This window comes from Manacus candei, unplaced genomic scaffold (genome assembly GCF_025592945.1).
Source record: "Manacus candei isolate 608988 ecotype Guabito, Panama unplaced genomic scaffold, ASM2559294v1 h1tg000015l, whole genome shotgun sequence".
Lineage (NCBI taxonomy): Eukaryota > Metazoa > Chordata > Aves > Passeriformes > Pipridae > Manacus > Manacus candei.
In genome coordinates this window covers 8,047,121-8,062,210 of record NW_026138063.1, presented here as the reverse complement: position 1 = coordinate 8,062,210, position 15,090 = coordinate 8,047,121, and the positions used below count along the sequence as shown (strand labels likewise).

Sequence of the window (15,090 nt, the reverse complement as noted above, 5' to 3'; positions counted from 1 at the left end):
CGCTGCGGCGCCCCCTGCCGGCCCGGCTGCGCCCCGGGCGGGGAGGCGCCGCCGGGAGAGGGACGGGGGGGAAGGGAGCGGGCAATTACACCCCATCTAAATCGTAATAGTGATCATAATAATAATAATAAAAACCTGCCTGCGAACAGGGACGCATCTTTTTTTTTTTCTTTTTTTTTTTTCTTTTTTTTTTTTTCCTGTGCGTGGATTATGCAAATAAATCCTACCGGGTTCAACGTGTTCAATTCGAAAATGTATGTATAACCCCTGGATAAGTGATAGGTTAAACTGATGAAAAATAGGTGCGAATTATGAGATGTGGGATATAACCGGATTCTGATTGTCCAGACACTCCTGAAAGCTGTTTGCTTTCTTACTGTTCTCCCTTTTGTCTGCAGTTGATAAAGTTTTATTTACAAATGATTTTAGGGATTTTTTTTTTTTTTTAAGACAGGCGAGTGGGTGGGTGGCAGTGGTGCTTGTTCGTCGTGCTGAACTGAGAGGTGAGGGCTGGTGGTGCGAAGGCAAAGTGTTATTTTTGCTCCGGCTGTAGCTGCGGGAGGTGCGTGGGGTGCACAGCCCAGGGCTCCACGCAGGACCAGGGCGGCGTGGGCTGCCCTGTGCCCGCTGGAGGCCTCTCGGGGCCTGGTCCTCTCCTAACTGCATTTATCATATGAATAAAGGATGGGAAATGCCTAACAATTGTGTTATCGGGAGTATTTACGGCTCTATTTTAATTAACGCTTTTAATTATCGATGCAATAAACTGTCATATATACATAATAATGCACTACAGGAAATAAGGTGAGGGCGATGGCTCTTTTGGGGCATTTTTGCGCCTTTCCTCTGGGTATAGAGGTTTGCTTAGTTGGGAATACACACACGGGTGGGCGGAAGCAGAGGCAGACCGGGAAGCTGGCTATAAAATAAAATAAAAAAAAGATGAAATGGTCCCTGATTTTCTGTATTAATGACAATAACACCACTGCTCTCTAAGGATACAGCCACGTTGGAAGGGAGGCCTGCGGAGGGACGGTTTAATCTGAGTGGATTTAAAAAATCGTTGCCTTTGGTATAATTTATGGAGATGAAAAGTGCTTACATTAAACAAATAGTCTGCAAATGTTCTCAGTGATGGGCTCTGCGGCACACGCACTCTTATTTCCAGGTTATGAGTGTCTTAAAAAGAAAATGAATGTTAGCTAGTAGGATTTAATGTATTTTTTGTTCTAATACTCTCCGATTTTTCTCAAAGCCCTAAGGATACAACCTATCGTGTTAACTGTATCGGAAAGAATATACACATTTTCATATTATTTTTTTCCTGAATCTACTAGTAACCAATCTAAAGCAAACTATTAAGCAGACTTGTGGAGATGGGAGATTGCAGCTCCATTTTTTGTCCTTAGCTGCAAATAGAGGTTTAACTTGCAGTAATTAGGTGAGAACTAGCCAAGCATCTTACTATTATGATGCTTGTTAAAAACGCTTCTTTTCTGCATCTGCATTTGAGTGTGTTCCCCTCCACTCTTAATCTTCTTATGGAAATGAAGGCGAACGGCAGGGAACCTGCAGAGACTTAGAGAATGTCCTTGTTAACTGGAATTTCTCAGCATTGCTAATTAGCAGAGTTTGACGACCACCAGTATTGGGGAAAGCTCTGTTTAGCCACTCACAAACCCTTCCGAAGAAGAGCAGACTAATTTTATTTTGTAATTAAAATCTGAAAAGGGCCCTATTTGACAGTTAGGGCTATGAGAGTTTTATCTCCCTGTGAAATAATTACTGCCTTGATAACTCAATTTTCTGCAAAATGTCAACTGTGAGCTCCAAAAGTTTTAATTTCATTACGTTAAAAAAAAAACAGGCGAAGACGAAAATGTGCAGATAAATTTCCTCTCTCCTCTCTGATGCTGTAGCAGTCCACTGCCCAGGAGCCGAAGTTAGTCAGGAAAGTTCTATTGCACTAACTATACCCCACTCTCTGGGGAATTTCAGTCATCACATGGTGAGTTTGCGGTAGCATGCCGAGGAAAACTTGGGGAGCTATAGTCTGGAATGCCCTAGAATAAAAGCTACATTTGGAGTGGGAACGGACAGGGGCAGGGGCCGGGGGAGCCCTGCGGCCCGAGCCGCCTTCCCCAGCCCCTGCACGCTCCCGAGGTGGGGAAAATGCAGGATGTCCTCGGCCAAATAAGTATCTCACACGGCGATGACCGAAGACCCGAGGAGACCCGCCGGGCCCAGAAAGAAAGAGCTCAGGGAAACTTGGGAAGTTTGGCGGGGCCGAGCGCGGGTGAGGCTGGGGCCACCCTCCCTGCGAGGCCCGAGGGCGGCTGTGAGGGGGACCTGGGGGGAGCCGAGGCGCCGCAGCAAGTGTAATCCACTCTGCTTGCGTTTTGGATATTTTTTATTATTATTTAAAACGGTTTAATCTCCTTTTTGTCCCTGCCTGTCCAGCAAGTAGCCTGATTGTCGCTCTCAGAAGTGGCATTACACGTACAAACTAAGGAGGGGGCGAGCCACGGCCGGGCCCGCCAAGACCCCATTTCGCCCAATAATTTCATTCAAGGGCTCTAAGGACACTTGAAAAGCCGGGGAATGCCGAGGGAGCCCCGCGCTGCTCCAGGCCTTTCCTTTCATCCCGCTTCTCCCGAATGGAACCGCAGGGCGAGCACACGTGTGGGCAGAGCACGGCCCGGGGCCGGGCCCGGTCGCAGGGCTGGGGGGTTGCGGGAGGTTGCGGGGGCGGCTCCCCCGCACCACCGATCTCACCCCGTGCCCTCCGAGCCAACCCGCTGCCACGGCACCTGCCGGCCACCACCGCATGCGGGAGCCGGGGCTGCGGGGCTAGGGCGGTAAAAAACACGCTGCCGAGAGGTTAAAAAAAAGGGGGCTGGGGGCGGGGGGACAAACGAAAACAGAAAGAAGCAGCTCCACTTTCGTCCAGTGCTACAAGAAGCAAATTAAAAAAGAAAAAAATAAAACTCAGATCCTGGAAGGAGTTTAACGTACACAATAAACGGTATAAAAGCCGACTCGCACACACCACCTCTCGAAGTCGCTTTCAAAAGGCTTCTCAATAAATGGAGAAGCCGATTGTCCAAACAGGCTTCCAGGATTCTTCATAAATAGCCAACAGCCTTCTCAAGCTCCCCGCGATTTTTGCCCTGCATCTAAAATCATACTCCCGGGATTTCTTTCCCATAGGAGAGTATAAGTGCAGCCCGTACTTTTTCTTACCTGACCTTAAAAATAAATCAGAAAATCAAGACCATTGATGACGATAAACTTAGGAATTACTGCACAACATAGCGGGGTGAAATTACAGTTGAATATTGGCTCCTTAGCGGGAAGGCAACCCCCTCGAGCGGGATCCTTTTTGGCAGTCTATTTAAAGTTATCTTTCCTTCCTAGTTTTATAAGAACAAATGAGTTTTCTTTTCCCATTGTAGTTGAATGAACTCATGTATATTAAACACAAAACCCCTCCTGAAGAACGCTAACTGCTTTGCCTAAACCCACAAAGGCACAAAAATCCAGAATTGAAGGTTTCCAATTCCTGAATAAGTCCCCTTAACTCTCTCAGGCTCGCAGGAGAGAGAGACTGGGGACATTCTCTGAAAGTCTTAATGCCTGGAAGGGGCTATCTCAAATGTATTGTCTTTTCCTAAAGTTGAGGCTTCTATTTTATTTCCCTCTTTCCTCTTCACCATCTTTGTGTTGACTTAAGAAAATAATGGTCTAAAAAAGTGTCTGTTCATGGGATCACACGTGTCGCCCAAATCAAATGAAGTCCTCTTTGGCCCCGGCACAGTTTTGATGGAATTATTCCGGCTCTTCCATTGAATTCACACCATTTCCCAAAGAAGCTCTGGCAGTTTCAATGGGAACGCCTGAGGCACAGCCTGGGGTGCTTCAAGGATGCTTCTCTCAGTGCACCTCAAACCCTGGCATCCCGAGGCATGGTTTGAAAAGTACATTAAAAAAAAAAAAAAGAAAAAAAAAAAAGAAAAAAAAGAAAAAAAAGTCCTTTCCAGTGATTCTCAGATCACTGACACGATCGCCCATAATGGAGCCAAGACGGTGACTTTTATCTCGCTGTTCCTCATAGTCCTTAATTTGGAGCTCATTGACAGGACAGACGGTAATGACACTTTCAGAACTGTTATGGTCTAGAGTGACAATCTCTCCATCTCGCCCATGGTTTATTGACACCATGGGCTCATTGTGTCAACTTAGGCTTGTGATTTCAGAATTCTCCAGCGACGGGCTCGTTGGGAGGATTTTAATTCAAATTATAGACTAGCTGTCTATACTGTGAATTCATATTTAGACGCGCTTAATCGGAGCGGAGAGACGGTGCTATAAATAATAACAACAACGCTTCCCATGTGTCTATCCACTGTCCTCCATCCGAAGACCTGAAAGAGCCTTTACCAGAGGAGGTTCGGGAGCAGGGGAGGGAGGCGAGGGAGTCTCAGGCTCCTCCAAGGCAGCAAAGGGGAGCCCGCCTGATTCCCCGAACATCCTCCACCCGGGCCGAGGCCATGGATGTGTTTGCGATCAGCAGCGGCCGGAGAAGCGCTTTAGACACATAATGACCTGTAACACTGCTGGGTTGGGTTGGGTTGAGGTGTGGGGTGCTGTCCGAGGGGTGTCAAAACCCTTTTTTTTGTGGAAATCACTGGTCAGCGGGGCTTGTCCAAACACCCCGCCTGCCCTTGTGGAAGCTTTCCCGGTGGGTCCAGATGACTGTGAGGAGAAAGATCCGTGGGGGTGCCCACGGGCTGGGTTTGCTCCAGCGGCGGGAGAGGAGGGGCAGAGCTGCGGGTGTTCAGGCCAGCAGGTGCCAGGGACAGGCTCAAGGGGAACGCAAGAAAAGGTGAAGTGGGAAATTGGCATTTGAGGTTGTTTTTCTGGTTTGTTTCTTCAACTCTTCCCTTCCACCGCTCGAGAGAGATATAGGAAATGCCGGCATCCAAAAAAATTCTCCTTCCAAAAGATATAAATAAACTAAAAATGCACTTTTCCTCCAATTGGAGATGAACGAGACTGAACAGAGAGCTAACCCCCTCTTGCTGCCAGCTGAGCATAGAGCTGACCCCCCCTTGATGCCAGCTGTCTGCCAAGCCTGGGACCCGATCCCAGATTTACAGCATTTGCTCCCTGGAGTAAAGTCCGCGGAATAAAACCGGGCAGCTGAGTTACCGACTGAGCCCCCAGGAAAACCGCATTTTGGTTAAACCGATCAGTCGGGACCCTTGACTTTATGTGCCAACTTCTGCCTTTCAGAGGGGGGAGTTTACGACCCCTTTACAGCCCCCTCACAACTGCTGTTTCTAAGGGGAGCACTAACAGCCCCTCTCCTGGAACCGGGTTAATCATTCACCTTTCGGCAGGAGTCACTAAATTTTTTGTAAAGTGCCTCCTGACGTTAAACCGTATGTACGAACCGCTCTGCATTTTTTCCGTTTCCTGTGGTAATTGACATATAATATCTCTGTTTCTAACTAGCAGATCTATACAGATGTATATTTTTGCTTAATTTCAGAGCTGTGTATACCGAACACATGCTAACTAAAGAAACAGTAGAGGAAATCTGGGAATTCCTTGTGCAGGAAATCTGTGCAGGGCTCTTACTATTATTTATAGAAAATGCCATGTCTTTATTTTGGGCGCTCTTACTACAGAATTGCCTTATTAGGAGTCTGGAGAGGAGATCAAACTGAAAGAATGGAGTCAGTATACTCAGCGCGACAAACAATAATATTTCATAAAAATCTAGTAGAATATAATTTCTAAAGTGAAAAGTTTACTGTGAGACCAACAACCATAGGGTTCTTCTAATAGAAAATCTGTGGCGTTATGACTTTCATCCAGACTGTCAACAGAAAATACAAAATAACCCCAATTTAGCAGAAATAATTTGGTTTCCATTAGTCTTTCTCTTCGCACGCAAGACGCATAAACCGTGCTGGGTATTACCGCAACTCGCAAATACCGCCGTTAAACGCACTACATAGAGCTACGCGGGTGCCTACAAAATAAGTAGAGAATTAATCTAAAAAGTTACTGACAATGCAGCCCGTCACATATTTTGGTTAATCGTTTTGTATCACCAGATTTCTTTTAAATCTGTCATTTCCGCAACGAGGAAATAAAAACGCACTCCAGGCATTCACTGAAGATAGCGCTTCTTCCTTTTCCAGAATTGGGGGAGGGGGTGTTTATTTTGCTCCTTTTTTTTTTTTTTTTTTTTTTTTGAGGGGGGGATTGAGACGACTTTATTGCTTCGGGTTTAAACATATGTCATTTTACAAAATGTTTCCTTAATGAAAAGGAAACGTTCAAGGCTGCTCACAAGCAACACCTGTCAACACTGACTTACTTAAGACACCTTCGGAGGAAAACATAAGCACGAGCTTCTGAAAGGCTGGCATTTGCTGACAGCACTGGAACACCGAAGTTGGGAACGAGGAAAAATTAATCCTTATTTTTGTGCCTAACGCTGACAATAAAGAAGATGTTCTTTCGGGGATGTCCTGCTGCCCGTTCGGGGCGGCGGGTCCCGCAGCAGCACCTCTACTCTGCCTGGGCGCGGGAGAGCATCACACACTGACATTTCTATAAGACCCAGGCTTATGGGAAGCTCTGCTTAGAAACAAATCCGTGGCATTTTAATATTTTTTCTTTTTGGTCACGTTTGTATACCCACAGAGCAAACAGCACAAGCTGGAGGCGGCTTCCCTGCCCGCGGCTCCTGGGCTGGGCTATTCGCTCACCCTGCCTGCACCTCACCGTGCTTACTTTAACCCCCCCACTCCAGAGACTCCAAGACGCTTCCATGGGCCGGTTCCTCGCCTCGCCGTGGATGCCGTCCCGGCGCTCCCGCTCCACCCGCGGGCGAGTCTCTCCCGCGGAATTCCCCGCGGGCACCCCCGGCGCGGCCGACAGGGGGCGCCGCCTCCCGCCCGGAGCGGCCGCAGTCGCGGGGGGAGCCCGGGGGGGTCCGGGAGAGCCCGGGGGGGTCCGGGAGGGACCGGGGGGGCCCAGGGGGAAACCGGGGAGCCCAGAGCCGAGCGGGGTCGAGTACAGATCTTTAGTCGTCGTGGATAAAAAGAGATTAAAGGCTAAATTCTTTCTCTCTTTTTTTTTTTTTTTTTTTTTTGTCAATTTTAACCAACTACGGAAATGTAGAGCTTTCAATCCTTTGATGTTTCCCCAGAAAGAAACTGTTATATCGGGTTGTGAAATTACATCGTCTCAGAGCCAGCGAACCAGCCGTGGAGTGCTAAAATAATTTAATTAAAAATAATAATAATATAAGGACCCGAGCTTCCGCAGAGGCACTTAAAAGCTGACACGTGCCCCTCCATCTCCCCTCTCCCTAGCGCTCCCGATGTTTCCTGACTGCCGTTTGATGGGAATAATTAAAAATAAGATAACCCCACGCTAGCAGGGAGCTCGCATCCCTCGCTTGCAGCACGCTGTCCTCACCCTGCCCCTGCACGGCCGGCCCTACCGCCCAGCTCCGCTCCGCAGGGGCAGAAGAGCATAAAAAAGCAAATCGCTAAAATCATAAATCAAATGTTGGACTTTTACCATATTAACACTAAATAAAATTGTAACCGGCTACCCACTTTCCCCCTACTACAAAACCCCTTCACCTGTATTTAAATAGCACGTCTTTAATTACAGCAGTTGGGGATGTATGAGGCTGAAATGAAATTAGCAGTCATTACCAGTCCTTTAACTCTGTGGTGCTTTTGATCAGCACTAAATTAGCTTTCCAGTCCTAACAAAGGCTCTATAGCAAGCAGTGGGCTGTAAATAAGACAGCTCGACCTGCCCTCAACACCTTTTCTCTTGTCAATCACAGCTCTATCATTCAGCCCAAGATTAACCTTTATCTACCAAATTCTTACCAAAAAAAAAAAAAAAAGAAAAAGAAAAAAAAAGGGCCGAGGCTGAGGGAGGGGGGGGGGGAAGGAAGAGGGGGGAAGTCCAACCTCAACTTTACTAACTGTATCTAAAAAGAGCTTCTCTTTAAACAGTATTATAATGAGCCCAGGTGTCAAAATCGGTCCTTTCCCAGCCCCAAGTGCATCCGAAGGCAATCAAACGTATGGATGATTTATTATCACCGGAGCGCTGCCCGGCCATGCGCCGCCTTTCCCCCCCCGGTGTACCCCCTTCTTGGGCGTGCGAGGCCCGAGGAGCCCCGCCGGGCTGATCCCCCCTTTCCCCGGGATGGGGCCGGGAACGCTGCGCGCCGCCGGAGGGATCGGGCCGGGAACGCGCCGCGCCGCCCACAGGGGGCGGCAGAGAGAGGCGGCCGCGGGCCCTCCGCCAGCGCTGCGCGCCCGGAGCCCCCGCGGCGGCCGCTCCGCGCCCCGCGCACGGCCCCGGCCCTGCGGACGCACCTCCCGGCGAGGGGAACCCGCGGCGCAGCGCTGGGAGCGCCGCGGTGGCTCCGCGCCCGCCGCCCAGAGCGATGCGCGCTGCGCAGCCGGGAGCTGCGCGCCGCTCCGCGGGGAGCGCCGAAATAGCGGCCCCGTCTGAAACACCCCCGGGGCGCGGCGGGGGAGCGTCCCGGCTCCGCTCCAGCGCTCTCCGCGGGCCGTGTGCTCCCGGGGAGAGGGGAAGGCAGGGCAGAGGCAGCCTGCGGACCGGGAGCGCCTCCACCCAGCCGTGCGCTCGGCGCTGCGCGGCCGCGCAATTTCAGCCGACCCCAAACCCGCGCGCGAGTTCCCCGAGGTTAAGGCGGCGGAGCTCGGGCCGGCGGGTCGTAGGTGGGAAGCTACACTTCCAGATCATTTTAAAGGTCACGGGGGAGGAGGGGGGAAAAACTGTGAATGTCAAAGTTGTGCTGCAGCTACTTACATGTCGGTGCCAGAGCAGGGTGGTGGCTGTGAGCGGTTTGATTGGCAGCTCAACGTGAAAGTCCGCGCGGACTCCGGAGCCCGGCGCAGCCCCGGGGGTCTGAACACTTTTCACCGGACAGAGGCAGTTGAAGGAAGCTCGCACGTCCCCTTCTTTTCTCCTCTCCTCCTCCATCCAGGACAGAGAATGAATCCATTTCGGTTTTTCTTCTCTCGGCTCTCCTTCCGTTTGCCTACACATCCTCCAAGTCCTAGCCCTAGCTTTTAACTGCAGTCCCTGGAACAAGAGGGGAAAAAATCGTTTATGGCTTAAAAAATCCAAATGGCTGATTTCGTGTGTGTGTTATAAGAATGCACCCACAACAACAAAAAAGTCACTTCTCTGTCCCCCACCGTACAGCAGAAGAATAATAAAAAAGCTTTATATTTTTGCAGTGGGTATTCAAAGATAATTTGATGCCATTGTTTCTGCTACAGATGGTTCTTTTTAATACAATAACACTGCTCTTTGTGCATACTACACACAATAAAAATCGAAAGCGTTCTCCTGAATAACCATTTTGTTCTCGCTTGTATACAGGCCAACAAAAGCTGCCGTGAGGTAATGGGTTCTGTTTATTGAAGGCATAGAATAGAGGTTTGATAAAGATTTTTGTATATGGGGGAAAAAAAAATTAAAATAAAGACCTTGCAAGGTCGAGCTGATCTCTGCGTATTTATTACCACTGAAATATTTTATCAATATATTTTTTTGAGTTGCAGCTGCAGGGATCCTTCCTCCCCTCCCCCCATCCATAATCAGCCCAAACATCTGTTTCTTTGAATTTGGGGAGATCTGTAGTCGTGGCCAGACCTAAAAATCCAGACTTTACGAGCCAGCGGGGCAAAGGGGCTCAGCGCGAAGGCAGTGGGCGATGGGGAGGCGAGGCTGAGCAGCCCCGGCTGTGCCTGTGCGCGCCTATCTTTGTGTGCCTTGCTTTGCAATCTGCTGTCCACGCACACGCGCACACAAAGGCGCAAACTGGTGCTAACAGCCGTCGGGATTAGCCCACGGGATTTTCCGGCGCGCGGCGTTTCCCTGCACTCCAACACCCTCCGCGGCGCGCAGCTCCCGCGCAGCGCGGCTGTTGCGCGGGTTTTGCGCGGCTGTTGCGCGCCGCCGCCGCCGCCCGTAAAGTTCCTCAGAGCCTCCAGAGCCGCCCCCACAAACGGGGCTCGGGGTGTGCCCCCGCCGGGACCGCGGGCTGCGGAGCGCAGCGGGCAGCGGCAACCGGGAGCCGGCGAGTGCCGAGGGTGCTGCGGGCTCCAGCAGAGTTCTGGTGCGTTGCTAACTTTCTGTCAAGTAATGAATAAATTAGCACCGCTGAAGGGGGAAATAAATGTTAGAGGGAACAGCCAAGACCCACAACGATTTTTTTTTTGTCGTGGAAATTGTTTCACAGGTCAAGAATTCTGCGCCCGAAAGTCGCCCAGTTACCTAGTTTGGGATCTGGTTACGACTGTAGCAACTCGAAGAGAGCCCCAAAGCAGAAGAAAGTGCTTAGACAATGGGGCTCTGCGGGAAAGTTGTTAGTCAGTGACTGTGTTTGTCTACCTTTCTATAGGAATTAATGCCACAGTTCTCTGTGCCTCTGTAGCCTGGACTGACAGTAATCCACCTCTGTGACTTCTGCCCTTTGTGTTTTCACAAAACTCGGCTCACTTGTAGCACGACAACAGCATGGAATAATGACTTTAACCTTCAAACGTTCTTTAATTAGCTTTTTCAGCAAACTAAAAGATGCTCAAATGAGCCCTTTGACAAAAACTGACCTGAGCCTTCAAATTCTACTTTCACTTTTAGGACTAAGACGTTATTGGTTCACAACTCGTCTGAAGTCATCTAATAAGGGATTATTTAGGAACTATTACCCACACGCCAATTAAAGCCTCTCCGATGAAATTCGGGAGACAAAGATAAGCATCAAAACGGAAAATTAAACTATTTGCACATGGCTTGTTTTTCAACAACCCATTTTCCATCTCAGGATAAACATCTTCGCGCCAGCTCGCTCCGCCGGAGCGGGGAGGGTGCGGGGAGCCTCTCCGGGGCGGCCGCGGAGCGGCGGCCGCGGCCCCGCCGGCAGCGCCCGCAGCAGCGGCCCCGCAGCTCCCGCACAGGGGGCCGCGCTGCCGGGGACGGGCGAGCTCTGCTTTCCAGGCTTAACGCCAAGAGGAGGCTCGCAGGGAGGGTGGCAGAGCTCACCTCCGGGCACGGAGTTCAACCAACCTCCTGTCATTTTGCAATAGCCTTTACATGTTAAGGAGGAGCGGGGGGGGGGGGGGGGGGGGCTGAAGTGGCATAGAAGATCCAAACGTGCCAAAGTTCAGGGAATCGTATAAGAACTTTCCTAAGATTCGCGAAGAAAGTACCGCTTCTCCTGAAGATGTATTTTATTTCTCAGAGCAGTGAAGGAAAGAAATTAGCAGGAAATGAGTATTTTGCTACCTACGGTGGTTCTCTGGGTTAAATGGGAACAAGGTTCTGAACAGATAAATACTGACTTATCAGTGAAAGATGATATCTCTTTCTCTTTCCAGCCAGAATATCCCGATGGTTCAGAAATCTTACGTCGTTCTTAACCGCTGTATACAAATTTTGGAGAGAGTTTCCAGACAAATTACAGCAGCATCCTACGGCAAGCTGACAAAGAGATTCCAAGAATGCCACGCATCTAGGAGGGAAATACGAATCCCACTCTTTAGCCTGAAGCACGAAATTGGCTTAAAGCTCATTTTGCAGATAACCAGAAACGAAATCAGCAGTGCGTGGACCGGGTGGCTACAACTTTCTAATGCTTTGCAGCAATTTCTAATACTTTCTGCAGGGAAAGAAAAACAAACAAACAAAAGTAAAAAAGTGAACCACAGATTGGAAGGGCTCTGAAAGAAATTCGCATCTCAACACGCATTTTTCGCCCTGGTCTGCGGAGGGCTGGTCTCCCACACGGGCATTGGTACCCTTAAGCCTCTGTGTCGAGACCGATCCTACGGGCTGGGAAAATGAATATCCTAGATTTGGACTTTCACAATTCATTTTAGGCTAGGAAAAAACCCCCCACCTGCATCCAGGTGCATAGATAAAATAACGGATCGCCCCAAATAAGCTATATATAGATATATCTCGAAGTTGTGTGTTCAAACTGAACAGACCAATAAGGTGTTTACCAGACACGGTCTCCCGTAGAGGGGCTGAGTGCCGGAGTCTGACTCCCAACTGTGTCCAGAAAAAGAATAATTTCAGACTTTTGGAGTTCTGACCCAGGACAAAGCACTGAAACGCTGGCGCTGTTTCAAAAAAGAGGGGGCAGCCAGGATGCTGCTGCTATTTTTCGCCCCTAGCCAATATTTCTGCCTTTGCCGTGTGCGACACTGCTCAGCCACAGCCTCTGCCGGGCTCCGCCGCGCACGGACCGCGCCCCCCCCGCCCCGGGGCTCCGAAGTTAGTCTTCCCGGAGGAGTAGAGGTTAACACCGAATTGCACAAGCCCTTCTTCCCCATTCTGGCTCGCTGACAAGAGGGTTAAAGTTTAATATCAGCGGGCTGCCCCGAGTCACCGCCTGCCCACGGCTGCCGACGGCCACGCGGGACCCGTCCCGGGCCGTCCCGGGTGGGGACGGCGGTCCCACCGCCCCCGCACCCCTCGCCCCGGACTCTGGGGAGACTGCGGGACCCGGGTGCGGGGCCCGCAGCAGCGCTCGCCCACCCCCCGCTAACCCCGCGTTTCCTTCGGGACTTCTTTCCCGACCAAAGGAGCGTCCTAATCCATTTCTAGAAGTTCTCACCCTCTCGTTTCACTTTAACGACGTTCGTGCTTTTCTAGTCAAAAAAGCTACGAGGGGGAGGCGTGGTGTGCTGTCCGGGCACCGGATGCTGAGGAATACACTCCTCGGGAAGGATGGACATGCTTCCCACCACGCCGCAGCCTTGAAACACACCACGTCTCGGGACACACCGATAGCAGGTTTTGTTTTTTTTTTTTTTGGTTGCCCTCCCCTGTCCTCCGGGATATGACGGTAGAAAATCCAGTTACTGAGAAGCAAAGAAGCTGTACCGCACAAGAGCAGCTCTGGAGGAGCGGCAGGTTTGCAGGACGGGCAGGCCCTTCACTGCATGGAAATCTATGGAGGAACTTTAGATGTGCCTCCTAAAATTGCAGAGTTTTCCACTGTTTAGTTTTTTTCATGATTGCTTTGGGAGACCCAAGACCTGTTCATTTATTACCTCAACAATTACTGCAATATTTTTGCTTTGGGTAGCTGTGGTGACAAATATGTCTTTACTGAAAGATGACCACATGGTATAGGATAAATTTTTCCTGTGAAGAAGAGTAGAAAGTATAGCACTGGTAATATTATGTATTTTGTCCGAATATCTCTGGCACTTGATACCTTCTTTGGAACTGGACATTTTTTTTTTACATACTAAAGCTGAATTTATCAAATAAGTGAAACTTGTTTGCAATAACTCTTAAATTCCTGTGTATGCTATGTCTGCCTTACAAATATATTGATTCTAAAAATGTTTTGGTAAATAAAAATAAAATAAATAAACAATGGGCGTACATGTGCACACACAATATATATATATATATATATATATATATATATATATATATATACACACACTTTACACTGCATTCTTCATGCCCATGCAGATGGTATATACTATATATATGATAATATACAAATACAGTCTAGTGGCCGGTATATAATGTTGCACATTCAGAGGAGTCAGAAACTCCCTTAACTCATAATTCCACACATGGACATGGAGTTTGCATGCGCTCTCACATCTTAAATGATGTGGGAAACATGATTCTTAACGCTAAATTCTGAATATGTTACCATGGAGAAGGTGATAATTCACAACCTACAAGCAGGTCCTTTCTCAAAACTTAGGTTTTCATTACCAACTTATTTCTGCTGTTAGCAGGCTGGAACCGGAAAGGAGAGCACCAGTCTTGGCAGGAGGATCCCAGTGAAGTCTAGAGAGCTCTTCACTGGCAATATTCTGACTGGCACTTTTTTTCATCATCATTTATTTAAGATATAAGGGGTGAATTTGGGGAAATTAATTTCTTTCTCTGTGGTTCCAGTATGGTTTCAAGTAGTCCATCACCACCTCATGACAGCAACATCTGCTGATCCTCATAACTTGCAGTGACTTACCGACTTTATGAGGTAAATAAAGTTAATTTGGACACATCCACGTTTAGTTAGACCCTCACAATACTTGCCCTTATTGTTCTCATTTTTTCCCCCTTCTAGCCACTATAGAGCCTCAAATAAATCAGGGTCCATAATGGGCCACAACACACTTCTTCCTCTGAACAACACAGGTCCTAAGCAGGAATCCCTATGCATAATTTGAAACCCTTCACAAGTATTACAGAGTAGCAATTCCAAGGCTCCTGACAGGTCAAGAAACCCGGGTTATTTGAAAGAACGTTAATAAATGAGAATATGCAGAAATAAGGGATAGTTATTTGCATCAGGAAAAGGGTAAAAACCTCATACTGTAGCTGGCACTGAATTAAAAAGTATACAGCGGATTAGATATCAAGCACTCCTATCAAATACAAGGCCCAGGAACCTAGGGGGAGTGAAGTGTGTAAGAGCAGATGCTTAGAAGGTAAAACACCCCAATTAACCTCATTATCTGTTACAAAACTGTACTATTAATATTCTGTGTTTTTTCAACTCACTGTTGTTGTTGTTGTTGTTGAAGAGAATCTGTTGACTATAGCATATGTTTTGCTGTAGTCTCCCAAATCAGCATTGCCCTTCTTAAGGTCAGGGGAACGTATCTTAAAACATTCATATATTTAAAAAATATGTATTGTTATTTTAATAGGCACTGTGGATAGTTTAATTTGTATCTGTATTAAATTAAACATATGGTGAACAGGGTATAATAGATTTTCTATAATTTAGCTGCCAATGTGGCAACAGAAGCCAGTTACTCTCACCAGCAGACTTGTCAGTGGTTTGTTTACTAGCTTATTTGAATTAAAATAAAGCTTCGCTTCTGCTGACTGCACATCGTTATCTATGAGACCATAATCCTGCTAGCAAATCCTATATCTTCCAGAACTGGCTCTTTTGTTTGGGATTACTGAGAGCTTAGCCTATAACAAAGAGGAATAAGGCATCCCTCTCATCCT

At 48.4% G+C, this 15,090-nt stretch overlaps 1 long non-coding RNA gene across 1 annotated transcript in view; it reads right to left on the bottom strand.

Moving 5' to 3' along the window:
- LOC127468409 (uncharacterized) overlaps positions 1-15,090 on the bottom strand; it is a 284,645-nt gene that overhangs the window by 36,431 nt on the left and 233,124 nt on the right. The window contains exon 6 of the long non-coding RNA XR_007903558.1: positions 8,887-9,162. This is a non-coding gene — a long non-coding RNA (uncharacterized LOC127468409). The remainder of the gene's footprint in view (positions 1-8,886; positions 9,163-15,090) is intronic.